Source organism: Coffea arabica, chromosome 1e (genome assembly GCF_036785885.1).
Source record: "Coffea arabica cultivar ET-39 chromosome 1e, Coffea Arabica ET-39 HiFi, whole genome shotgun sequence".
Taxonomy (NCBI): domain Eukaryota; kingdom Viridiplantae; phylum Streptophyta; class Magnoliopsida; order Gentianales; family Rubiaceae; genus Coffea; species Coffea arabica.
Genome location: NC_092311.1, coordinates 3,713,657 through 3,727,654, shown reverse-complemented (window position 1 = coordinate 3,727,654; position 13,998 = coordinate 3,713,657). Strand labels below are relative to the sequence as shown.

The window sequence follows — 13,998 nt, the reverse complement described above, 5'->3', positions numbered from 1 at the left end:
ACATAAAAAGACTGGCAAAACACCTTATGAGTTATGGAAAAATTATAAACCAAATTTGAAATATTTAAAAGTTTGGGGGTGTCTTGCTAAAGTCTTGTTGCCTGAACCTAAGAAAAGGAAAATAGGTTCTAAAACTTCTGATTGTATGTTTATTGGATATGCTGAACATAGTGCTGCATATAGATTTCTTGTGTTAAGAAGTGATATACTTGATTGTAATACAATTATTGAGACAAAGAATGCTGAATTTTTTGAACATATTTTTCCACTGTCTAGTAAAATTTCTCATGCACCTGTTGAAATAAATAAGGAAATTATTCCAATTGAGGAATTAAGAAGGAGCAAAAGGCCAAGAAAAGAATTTTCATTTGGAAATGAATTCCAAACCTTTCTTGTTGATAATGATCCTTTAACATACTCCGATGCTATTTCTTCTCCTGAGTGTAAATTTTGGAAAGAAGCAATTAAATCTGAAATAGATTCTATCTTGTCAAATAAAACTTGGATTTTGGTAGACTTACCTCCTGGTGCAAAACCTATTGGTTGCAAATGGATTTTTAAAAGAAAATATAACTCTGATGGCTCTATAGAAAAGTACAAAGCTCGTTTAGTAGCAAAAGGATTTTCTCAAAAATAAAATATTGATTATTTTGATACATTTGCACCAGTAACTAGAATTGCGTCTATTCGAGTTTTATTTGCTTTAGCTTCTATCCATAAACTTGTTATTCATCAAATGGATGTCAAAACAGCCTTTTTAAATGGTGATTTAGAAAAAGAAATTTATATGTTTCAACCTGAGGGATGTATTGTATCTGGACAAGAAAATAAGGTTTGTAAACTAATTAAATCTCTTTATGGCCTAAAACAAGCTCCTAAACAGTGGCATGAGAAATTTGATCAAGTATTGATGAAAGATGGTTTCTCGTCTGTAGAAGTGGATAAATGTGTATATGTCAAAATTATAAATGATCAATATGTGATAATCAGTTTATATGTGGATGACATGCTTATATTTGGTACTAGTCTAGATATTGTAAATAGTACTAAATATTTTTTGTCTTCTAATTTTGATATGAAAGATTTGGGTGAAGCCAAAATAATATTGGGTGTTAAAATCATAAGGAAATGTGATGGTATAATGTTGTCACAAGAACATTATACAGAAAGACTTCTTAGGAAGTTTGAAAATTATGATGTGACACCTGTGAGTACTCCTTATGATGCTAACACTCAATTAAAGAAAAATAATGGTGACCCAATTGCTCAGTCTAGATATGCTCAGATTATTGGGAGTCTGATGCATCTGATGAATTTTACTAGACCTGATATAGCTTATGCTGTATGTCGACTGAGTAGATATACTCATAATCCCAACCGTGAGCATTGGTTTGCATTAGTCAGACTAATGAAATATTTGAGAGGTACCATGAATTTTGGTATCCTGTATAGTGGATTTCCCACTGTATTAGAAGGTTACAGTGATGCTAATTGGATCTCTGATTCAAATGATACGAAATCCACTAGTGGTTATGTGTTCACCCTTGGTGGTGGTGCAATAGCATGGAAATCTGCTAGACAGACAATCATTGCTAGATCAACAATGGAGTCAGAGTTTGTAGCTCTGGAACTGACAGGGACTGAGGCCGAGTGGTTGAGAAATTTCTTAGCTAATATTCCTTCAACTAAGGATTTGTTGCCTCCTGTGTCCATACATTGTGACTGTCAAGCAGCGATTGCCATAGCTAAAAATAAATCGTATAATTGTAAAAGTCGACACATGAGATTGAGACATGATGTCGTAAAGCAGCTGCTTAGAGATGGAATTATTTCCATTGATTATGTAAAGTCAGAGTTGAATTTGGCCGATCCTCTGACTAAACCCGTAGGAAGAAAATTGATTCTTCAAACTACAAAAGAAATGGGACTTCGACCAACAAGTTGTCAATAGAGACAGTAACCCAACCTATGTGATTGGTGATCCCATGAAGTAGGTTCATATGGGTAATAACAAGTCAATATTGATGGTAAAGCACTTCAATTTAAGTCTCTCTAGAGATAAGTGCTTTGAGTAATTGTGAGGATGAGTTAAAACTCTTAATGAATTCATATCCCATTAGGGAGGTGTAGTTAAAGCAATATACACTTGATGAATTCACCTATATGAGAGTGGAGTGGGGCCGCTCCTATAAGAGTCATTGGTCAAATCTTTAGAGCTCTCATGAATAACCAGGCAGGCGCACGGCCAAAAAGCGCAAAATCGCGTTAACAGCAAATTATGGGTTGTAATGTGATTGATAAAATCTCTGTCATACATCAAGAGTTATTGGTTCATAGAAATTTATATTTCACCAATAATTCTGTAGATCATATTTTATCAATCTATGTTTGGTTCATAGTCCAAAAGACACCAATCTAATTACATTTCAACCAAATCCAGCAGAGTACTTTTAAAATTCTTCCTTTATTCAAAGAATTTTTTTGAAATAGGTGGGAGATTGTTGTAAAATATATAGTATTTCAAAAATATTCTTTGTCCCACATCGAAAAAATGAGAAGTATTATTTTCTCTGTCCCACATTGAGAAGTGAGAAGGGTTGCAGTCTTTGTCCCACATCGGAAGTGAGAAGGGTTGCACCTCACTCTGAAGTCTATAAATAGGATCCACTTCTCCCTCAGAAAATCACCCCAGCAGCTTCAGTTAATATCTTTTGATAGCTGCTCTATCCCTCTCTCTCTCTCTCTTTTTTTTTTTTTTTTTGTTAGTTGATATCTTCCTGATAATTCTGTTCTCATCCTTTTTATATATATATCTGCTGGTTTTAATTTGCTAGTTCTGGTCCTTCTAGTTTGCAACAAGAAGAAAGTTTGTCTTTCTTGTTCGCAATAAATAGAAGAAGGCTTGTTTAATCCTGGGGAAATATTTCAATTTCATGAAATAGTTTCTTAGGACAGTGCTACGCACGACTCAAGCAGATAGTGTTAACATTGTTGTAGCCAATTATCCAACAAGAGGATGACAAAAAATTAGCCGCTCAGTCTGAAGAAAAAGGTACAGACCAATGAATACAACCAAAATCCAAAAAGAACAATGTTCTACTTGCTGGGGTTTTAAAAATCCCAATATGAGAAAATCAAGCACATACTTGCATATCACACCAAATAATTAATCGGGAAAAATTTGTACCCAAAATGTGGTTGAGACAAATCTAGGCCGCGGTGGATCATATATAGTAGTATTATTATGGTGGTGGGCTTTATCAATTCTTATTTAGCCTTGTATTTTTGAAAAAACAAAGTTAATCAATGCCAATAAAATTACAAAATAATCTAATACTTTAATCAAAAAAGAAAAGAGGAGAAAAAAAAAACCAAGACCATTGAAAGTTGATATGGAACTGCAAGCATGAGCTGACTCAACTTGCTAAACTCACTTTACCAGGCAAGTTGACTGTGATCCAAAAAAGATTGCCAAACTGATTTTTGTACATAAGTTTACGCAGGCAATGAAGGAGTAAATGATACTTTTCTAACTCCGCTTGAACAAAGTCCATGCCAAGACGCAATTCATTTCCAGTTTGAGTTGATTTATTCTGCACATGGCTTTCAATTGAAAATGATAGAAATCTCGTAAAATGTGGTAACTGGTTTAGGCCAAGAGACACTGGAAATGAAAATGATGCTGCCTTTTCATGTACTTTGATCTTATTCCTTGATCAATTTTAAGTTGGAGCAACTCCCAAGACTCCATGCAAAAACAGTAGTATGTGGTGGGGTTGTGCATGCCCATCTGAGGTTGGTTCCCTAAACTTGGGACCAAAAGCTACTTCCATCTCTTCACTTTGTAAAACTTTGATTGGTTTTATTTTGGAAAACTATACCTGAAATTCAACTTCAAGAAATCCTGCAGCTGAGTTCAATCGAAGATACTGCAGAAATCTATTCCAATTCCTGATATATTGACTGATATACTATATATACCGACGGAAAGTAAGATCGAAACCATAAACCATGTTCAGCATCTTGCTCAGACCATTTCCTTCTAAATCATGCATCTCTTTTCATGAGATAGTACCTGTTTGCATCTCAAGTTCCTGTCCCAAACTAGCTGATCATCCTAGTCGTAAAGATGTACCTATTGAGAGATTTACAGAATTTACTAGAACAAACACTTAAACATATCCCAAAAAAGGAGTATGGATTAATCAATGTTTGCATGTAGAGTTCAATCGATACACATAGCACCTGTATAATCTTATCTTTGGAACCAGGAAAGGTGAATGTCAGGTTTGACATAATACATGAATTGCAAGATCCTTCACTAAATAAACTTCTGATAGCTTTACTTTTGCCGGCATCGATCAAACAGCTGTGAGGGTCATGATATGAGGGTCGCATCTGTACCACTTGAATTGTGTCATGATTCATGAAACCCTGGTCAGGTTCACAAGGAGACCTTACCCTATCAAAATGTTTTGAATTATGAGAGAGTTGCACCAGTCGCGTGAGCAGTCGATATTACGAGGCAGAATCTGTGAGGTTCATTCTCCAGCGGAAAATAATACCGTATGCAGTTCATACGACAGAAATCCAAAGCAGTGCGTATTCTAGTTAACTGACTAAAATTAACACTGTACCTCAGAAGAACCCATTCTTAGTAGTCCCTCTTCATCTCCAAGAAGTATGCCAAAGCAGTGTTTGACCTCCGCAATTCAATCAGATGCAGGTGCCCCTTTGAAGACCGAAAGTGCAGAATCAACCTTTTTTCACTTTCCCATATGTATTGGAGTTGCCGGCATCATTTGAACGCACTCTTTATCCGTATCAAAATGCAAAAAAGGCCCCAACTTGCTAATCCAATGCACAGAATTATTACAGAAAACACCTCTTTTAAGATAATGATCCTCATTGGTTATGTCCAAAGCATTACCAGCTTCTCTCCAGATTTTGGTTTCAGATGAGTAGATAGAGAAGCGATATTGCATTCCGACAATTGAAACACAAACAGCTTTATAGTACTGCGACACGTAAGGATCAAATGCTATAGTCATGGACAATATTCTTGATGCCAGAGGACTCTCAAGATCAGGCAGTTTGATAGATTTATTTGTGGTGGGGTTACAAATGTACTATTCACAACAACAGTACTTCCCACCAGTAAAAACGCATAAACACAGCAAGCCATTGCAAGACCATATTCTGTGTATGTCAGGATTTGCACAGCCCTTGCCAGAGCTAAATCATTGGTGAACATTCAATTTAGCTGGTATCTAGTTGGAGTTACAGTTTTTGGTATGTGTCTTTACTTGGGACTCTACAAAGTGTTCCCTGGAAAAGCTGAGTATCAATCTTTAACAAAATTGGAGGATGATGATGATTTTAGGTTCAGAAAAGAAACAAAGACGCTTTTCTAGTTAAGCCTACAATGATGCTAGCTCAGCAAAAACCAAAGGTGTCAGGGGCAAAAATTTGGAATTTGTGTTGGGATATTGTTTGTTTGTTTTGATGGCATTTGGATTGCAGTTCTTCCGTTTGTTGTAATGTATGAAGAAGAAAAAGGTTGTTTAAAAGAGGAATGTACTTTAATCTTTTGTTAAAAATTCTTCACATATTAATATTTATTCAGTATTTGGTTCAAATTCGGGAATGTATTTTTTCAAAATAGAATTTTTGATTTCAAATTCACAATTCGAAATAAAAAATCGAATACCTAATTCGATTTCAAATTCGTATGTTATATATATATATATTATATGTAATATAAAATTTATAATATATAATAATACATCTAACTAATAATTATATTATATAACAATACAATAATAAGTTTTATTAAGTTAGTTGTACACTATGTTATAAATTTAAACATATATTATACAAAAGTTAGCATTTAGTTTAGCAAAACTTATATATAATTATAATATAAAAATTAGAATTCGGTGAAATCGATTACTACCGAATTCTGAATTGACGAATTCGAATTCAAAATTTGTGAAATCGAATTTGAAATCAGCCGAATTTTCTAATGTCCAAATTTCCAAAAATTTCGAATTCAAAATTCAAAATTACCGAATTCGATTTCGATGTACATCCCTAGCCAGTACACACATAATAATGTGTTGTTTGGCTCAAGAAACACTCAAAAGATGGTGATAAGGCTAAATAAAACGTACACGTATACTTTTCAACTTGTGAGGCTCAGAATTTTGTGGATAAATCAGAAATAGCACAGCCTTCATGCGTATCATGATCGTTTCTTGGGGGCCTAGAAGACAACCAGACAATATTGATTGAAACAAAAGCGGAAGGACATGACACAATCACCGGTCTGTGGTAGACCACACCTCATTTATCCAATGTTTTGAAACTCGAACCGTTAATTAAACCGGTAAGGTGAGAGGGTCGAGGTTCGACCGGTCGAACCGGTTCAATCCTGATTCAATGATTTATATATATATATATAAATATATATATGTATTACACACATACATGTGCACAGAATAAGAAATCTCATAGACTAATTCAAGACATCACTTGATAAAAAGTTAAATATTTCAAACCACTTGACTTTCATAGATTAATTTTTTAAATTGTAAAATCAAGCAAATAATTCATCTCAGTTATACCTATCAAAAAAATAATTTTTTTTTAGCAAAATAGAAAGAACTTCATTAATGATTTGCAATGTAGCACATACACGAGGAAATCCTCAAACTACATCAGCAAAATAACACTAAGCATCGCAAACCAACAAATTGCTTAAAATCTAAGCCCCACTCTACAAGTAGAATCCAATTTTCATGAGTTCTAGGAATTTTTCCCCAACTCAGAACACCGCATTTCCTCAAATCCAGCGTACTAAGTCTTTGTTACATACCAAACACAATATAAAAACATGTCTAGGAATGTGATTTTCATACCATACTAAACTACTTCAATGTACAGCGGTACCTCGGGCCGGAATGTTTTCATAGCATCCTTTACGGTAAACATCCCTGAAGAATTTTCAAGCCACGCAATTTGATCATCATGCTCTGGAATAGGCACAAAAATTGCAAGTGTAGCCTGTTGCAATATTTTGGAAAATCCACTAAATAGTGTCCCTAACATCGTTTGTCGGCCTAGTATAAAGATTATGTTCTTGAGTATTCCTAATGGATAAGAGCAGCCAAAATAAATTATATATTTTAGTGCAAAGTACTTCAAGAATTTTCCAGTACATAATCAACAAAAATGAAGTACATATACAATACCAAAACTAGGAATTGAATCCTGAGTTTTGTGACATAATAGTTGATCAAGTAAATTAGCTTTCTGCACTGGTTTTCTCTCATGGCATTCAAATTCTTACCTACAAAAGAAAAAGAAAAAAAACTGAAATAGACAAATTGCTCTTCAAAGAAAAATCGAACAATAAAAATAAAACTACCAAAAATTGCAGACCTCAAGAATCATACAATCTGTCAAACGCCAAGTAATAAACAAATAAATGAAAAAAAAAATGAAACTAACCTGGACGATGTCTTGAGAGTTAAGATTTGTGAGATTAATCCAATCTTTTGCAAGAAAAAATAGAGAATTGAAGTTGAGAAACCCCATATTTAAGAAGCCGATACCATTGAAAATTTGGATTCTTAATTTGAAACAAGAAGAAAGAGAACTGGAGAAGAGATTAAGAATGAGAGAGAGTGTGCGGCAGCCGTCATTAGAAATTAGGGTTAGAAAGAAAAGTTGGGAAGATGCGTTTTCACCTTTCAAGACTTTTAAATTTGATTTAAAAAATTAGGAAAAAATAAAAAACCGTGGTTCAATGGGTCAATCCGGATTGAACGGTTCTAACGGTTTTGACCGGTTCTTATAACAAGTCAACTTTAGTAGTGAACCGGACCGGAGACATGACCGGTTCGTGATTCGATCGATTGAACCGGCCGGTCCAGTCCGGTTTTCAAAACATTGCATTGATAGCATAGCATGGGATAGGGTCCTAATGCATATATTTTTCCAAATATGGAATCAATGTCCCCTTGTGCTGGCGAATTACTCAGATTATGGTCGAGGAAAAAAAAATTCGGACATGTACCGATCTGACAAGGTTGTAGTACAAATCTATGGGTACCGGGCCGAGGTTGTAGTACAAATCTATGGGTACCGGGCCGTGTCAGCCCGGCACCCAAACTTCATCCAATTTTTTTTTTTTTTGACTTCTGACATCGCTGCCGGGCTATGTCAAATTTTTTTTTAAAAAAAGCTGTCGACAAGGTCTGATGGCTGCCAGGCAGAGCGGTTGAACAAAGCTGTCAAATTGTTTAAAAAGCTGTCAAATTGTTTTTTTTTAAAAAGCTGTCAAATTGTTTTTTTAAAAAAATGCAAAGCGGTTTAACAAAGGCAACTTATTAACAAGATGTCTATTTTGACATCTATATTGGGGATGCATTGAAATAATCGACTTATGCAAAGCGGTCCATCAATTAGTTGTATATAATTAGTTATGCATTTTTTTCTTTTTTTTGCCTATTTTGTTTTTATATTGCACAACAAATTTTTTTAAAAAATTAAAATTTGCTAACGCTCCACTATCTAAATTGAACAATAGGTTACGTCTACGGTGGAAAGTTCACTTTTTTGCGCATAAGAAGCAGAAGCAATGCAAGAAGGCCAACTCTACTATGTGGAGACGGACGAAGAAGTATATTCGGATACCGGAGAAAGCGAATTATGCATGGGTGAAAATATTATATATTTTAAAATCACAATAAAAGTTCTCTTAAAAATTTATTCATCATCTAATGTCCAATACTTATATTTGATAAATTAAAATAGTTAATTAAATATTCTATTATAATATAAGTAACTATATGACATTGAGTCGAATGAATAATATTTTTTTCTTTTTTTGGCATTTTAACTAGTTGTCTATTAAGTTTCAATTGAAATAAAGATTTTATAAATATTTAAATTATTCAATAAAATTATCAATTTAAGATGAACATAAATATAAATACATTAAATTGTATTATTGAAATATTTAATTTAATATGAAGGAAAGACAAGATGAAATGGCAAGAAATTTTTTTAAAATTCATATAAGTACTTTATATTAGTAATCACCTTTATTTATTATTATAATTATAATACCTGATCATAACCGATTGAAACTCATATCCTAATACTATTTACAACTAAAGTTACTGTATACTCAAATTAAAATTTTCTTTTTTGCACTAAATTTTCTTTTATATTTACGCCTCAATTATTTCAAATATGAAATTCAATTAAAAAATAAAATGTACCACAATATTTGTTTTGACATATACAAAATTCACTAAATAATTTTGAAAATTTCATCCATTTTCCAATACAACAATTTCGCCCTTATTTTTTATCCAAAATTTACGCCGCCTAACGTACTAAATCCGACTATTTTTGGAGTTAATTAAATTATATTTCAAAATTCGAACAATAGAACTAGATGAAAATAGATTTGTTAAATCAATAATTACTTCTATACGATGTTAAACTAAACAAAGGCTGTTTTAAACAAAAAAATCTCATTCATTTTACAATAAGATGCAGGTATCAAATTGTTGAGAAATTATTTGTTAAAATTGTTATATAATTTTTAATAGACTACATAATTTTATAAATATAAATTTGTTGTGCAATATAAAAACAAAATAGGCAAAAAAATGAAAAGAAGAAAAAATGCATAACATGACATTGTCAAATTGTGAATACACCCAATAGCGATAAGCATTATAATAATAAAAGATGAAAATAGCGCTAAATCCCCATATTCAAATATTTGAAATTGTAAAACATGCACTGGAAATGATCTGCTACGTACTAACTTTTTCTTTTCGTTCAGTTTTTTTGCTTCACGGGAGCTGCCAGCCAATTTTTTTTTTTTGGTCCACAAGCCTGCTGACCACTTTGCATTTTTTTTTTAGGGAAAATGACCTGTTTCATCCCTCACATTTCGTAAAAATATTCTTTTTGTCCCTCACATTTAAAACGAAGCAAATTGGTCCTTCACATTTAAAAACTGAAGCTTTTACATCCTAGAAATAAACTCTCAGTTGTGAATCAAACCATCTAACAACCCGGTTACAAATTTTGGGGGTAGAATTGGTAGATTACTCGCAAAAACATATTTCTAACAAATAAATTAAAGTAATTAAAAAATCTTAATTAAAACTCATTTGTTTCTTCAAAAGAACGAAATTGTGCTAAAGCTCTCAAGCACTAAACCCTTAGTGCAACAAAACTGAGGAATTTGTCTAAGGGTTTAGTGCTTGAGAGCTTTAGCACTATTTTGTTCTTTTGAAAAAGCAAATGGGTTTTAATTAAGATTTTTTAATTATTTTAATTTATTTGTTGGAAATATGTTTTGTGAGTGATCTACCAATTCTACCTCTAGAATTTGTAACCGGGTTGCTAGATGGTTTGATTCACAACTGAGAGTTTATTTCTAGGATGTAAAAGTTTCGGTTTTTAAATGTGAAGGACCAATTTGCTTCGTTTTAAATGTGAGGGACAAAAAGAATATTTTTACGAAATGTGAGGGATGAAACAGGTCATTTTCTCTTTTTTTTTTTAAAACAATTTGACTGGCTGCCGGGCTCCATCAGACCTTGTCGGCTACCGGGCATTGTCAGCCCGGTTGCCGACAGCCTTTTTGAAAATTTTTTTTTTTGCTGCCGGGTTGTGAGCTCGGCAGCGGTGTCAGAAGTAAAAAAAAAATTGGATGAAGTTTGGGTGCCGGGCTGACATGGCCCGGTACCCATAGATTTATACCACGACCTTGTCAGATCGGTACATGTCCGAACTTTTTTTTTTCTCGACTATAATCTGAGTAATTAGCCCCTTGTGTCGAGAAATTTGATTTTATTTGACAAAACAATTTGGAAAATAGTTTTTTTTTCTAGATATTTATCAAGAAAGAGCATAACATACTATGCACTGATTTTGAGTTTTCAACATCATTCGTATCTTAATATGAAGCTTCATATATAAGGTAAATATGCAAATCCACCTCTGGAGAGAATTCGACATGCTACTTTCTTGGTCAATCTTGTTTTCTTTCTGTGAATGAGAGTATATAGCCATGAGAAGTGAAACATAAGATGTTCCAATGTTGTCTCCAAAGAGGTGATCTATGCGGATGACTAAGCACCTTTCTTTAGAAGTACATTTTCATCCCTATTTGAAAGGTGAGTTTTTTAGAAGTCTGTCTAAAACTTTACTGTAACTTATTGTAAAAGTTTTTTTTTTAATTTTTTGAAATGTGTAAATTTTTGAATATTTTGAGAAATTTTTTAAGGTTACTGTAGTTAATGTTTTTAAAAAACTTATAGCAGACAAACTTGATAAAAAACTTGGGTTCCAAACAATACCCAATAAAGCCATATATTTGAAATTGTCTCTGAAGCACTATTGAGTAGGCCTATTTGTGAGCAGCTGTTGAGTGATTCCTAAAACATGCCAAAATTGCCTCTTCAACTATTTTGTACTTGAGTAGGTGATGCTGTTCATTTGACAATTCTAAGATCTTTTCCTTTTGCTGCTTTTTCTTTTTCTTCATATTTTCAACTTTTTGACGTCTTTTGATTTTTCTAAAAGACAGAGCTATAAATTTACCACAGACCTGCATGGACAATATCTCAGTCTCTCTTTCTCTTGCAGTGTCTATATTTTTTATTATGAACATTTATATTTAGAGCCTGGTTCGTCATCATAATCCCTTCAGTAAGTAATTGAACCTCAATAAGATTTTAAGGTCACCAGACATATTTTTAAAGTAAAACTTGTTCTTTAGCTTCCCTAATGCAGCAGAAAAAGAAGACAAATTTGGCATGGTTCAATTGGTTCATCCAGGAATTTTCAGATGTTCGATCTGGTCGAATGCAAACTCAGAGGAGACTAAAAGTCTATGAAACTTGGTGAAAACCAGCGAAGAAATTGACTAGAAACTGTCAGGAACAACGATCATACGTCGTCGTTTTAGTGAGTCTAGTTAAATGAAGCAGTTGCAAGAGAAACGGTGTCGCTTTACTATAAAATGTTAGTTAGTCGGTTGCATCAGGTTATAAATAAGGAGCTCTGTGATTGGTCAGGATATCTGATTGTAATAACAAATTTCTGTTACATTTCTCTCATTCTTGATTCTCTCTTTTCCCCTTTCCCTCCAATTTCCAAATCTGATTCACCGACCCTGACAAAGTGGTATCAGAGCTACCGATCCTTGGTAGCTCCTATGGCGGAAGGAACTGGCCTAAAATCCTTGGAGGAACACGTGAAGAAGCAGGAAGCAAGATTGCAAGAGGCTATGGAGGCATTTCACTTTTCTCAGCAGCAATTTCGAGCTGAATTTGGTAGTGAGGTTAGAGCAGAATTGGAGAATTCCAACATGAAGTTGGAGAAATTGGAGGCGGCGATGAGCGGATTAGAGCTGAAATTCAACTCCTTCCTACAGATGATGATGAACAGAGAAAAGAGCACTGCGGAGGAAGTGAGAGAAGGACCACTGCTACCTACTCCACCACCTCAACATAGGATCAACAAGGGAGGCGAAAGCAATGGTGACTTCAACCGAAGAGATGAAGGTAGGATCTATGCACCTCTTCCTCCTAGACTTGAGTTGCCTCTTTTTCATGGAGAAAATCCACAGGAATGGCTAAGAAAATGTAATAAGTATTTTCTGAACTATCATATTCCTGAGAATCAGAAGGTAGGGGTAATTGAGATGTTTTTTAGAAGGGAGGGCAGATAGATGGTTTCAAGGCCTTAAGATGGAACAGACAAGCCTAGGTTGGGCAGAATTTGAGGAATTTTTGTGCAAGAGGTTTGGTAACAAAATTTGTAAGGATATAGTGGAAGAATTTAACAAGATCCAGCAGGTTGGGAGTGTGGAGGAGTATCAAGAAAAGTTTGAGGAGCTCAAGCCATTAATGTTGATGAAAATCCCCAATTAGACGAAGGATAATTTGTGTCTAGCTTTATTAGTGGACTTAAAGAAGAAATTAAACCAATCATCAGAATGGTTAAGCCTACAGAGCTGTCTGCTGCCTATGAAATGGCTCAAGTACAGGAGTACTCCTTGCAGTTGCAGAATAGACAAGGAAGGGAAGTGCAGAAAAATCTAGTAGAAAATAAGTTCGGCTTGCATAAAAGTCAGCCTCCAAGTACCAACTCAGGCAATCTATATAGGATTCCCCCTGTTAACCAGCACAAGTTTTCCAATGCAAGAAGGACAGTTCCAGATAATAATTCCACTAGGAAAATTTCACCACAGGAAATTCAATACAGAAGGAACAATGGACTGTGTTTTAAGTGTGGAGAGAAGTATGGGGCAGGACATCAGTGTAAAATGGGACATCTAAACTTCTTCCTTGGGGATGAAGAAGAGGACACGGAATTTGAGGATGCAATGGGGGAACAAGATGAGCACACTGGTAATCCAGGAACTGTTATGGAAATGTCCTTACACACACTGTCAGAATCCCTCAAAAGAAACACTATCACAATCACAGGACATCTAGATGGAGAGGAGGTGCTAATCCTAGTGGATACATGGAGTTCTGACAGCTACATTGACAGTGAGTTGGTCATTGCTCTAGACATTTCTTACAGAATGGTTTCCCCCTTCTCTGTTATTGTGGGGAATGGAACATGTGTAACCAGCAAGGCCATCTGCCCAAGGGTCAGATGGGAAATCAATCAACATCAATTTGGTTTTGATTTGAAGGTGATGCAACTGAGTGGCTGGCATATTGTGCTAGGAGTGGATTGGATGACTCATTTTAGCCCCATCACGTTTGATTTTCATAACCTCAGGATCTCTATGGAGTATCAAGGGGAAACAGTTCACCTACAAGGGAGTTCAGAGGATTGTGAATTGGATTTAATCAGGGGTAAGGACCTTAGGCATTTCATAGAATATAAGAAGAGATGCTTTGCTATCAGAAACATGGAAGCAGAAATGGCCCCAGCAGGAGCCTC

At 34.5% G+C, this 13,998-nt stretch overlaps 1 long non-coding RNA gene across 1 annotated transcript; it reads right to left on the bottom strand.

Moving 5' to 3' along the window:
• Positions 1–6,911: 6,911 nt before the first annotated feature.
• Positions 6,912–7,730, bottom strand: LOC140021109 (uncharacterized). The gene is made up of 2 exons (XR_011825083.1): positions 7,513–7,730; positions 6,912–7,351 (listed from the first exon to the last, which is right to left on the bottom strand). It is a non-coding gene; the product is annotated as an uncharacterized lncRNA (long non-coding RNA).
• Positions 7,731–13,998: the final 6,268 nt, after the last annotated feature.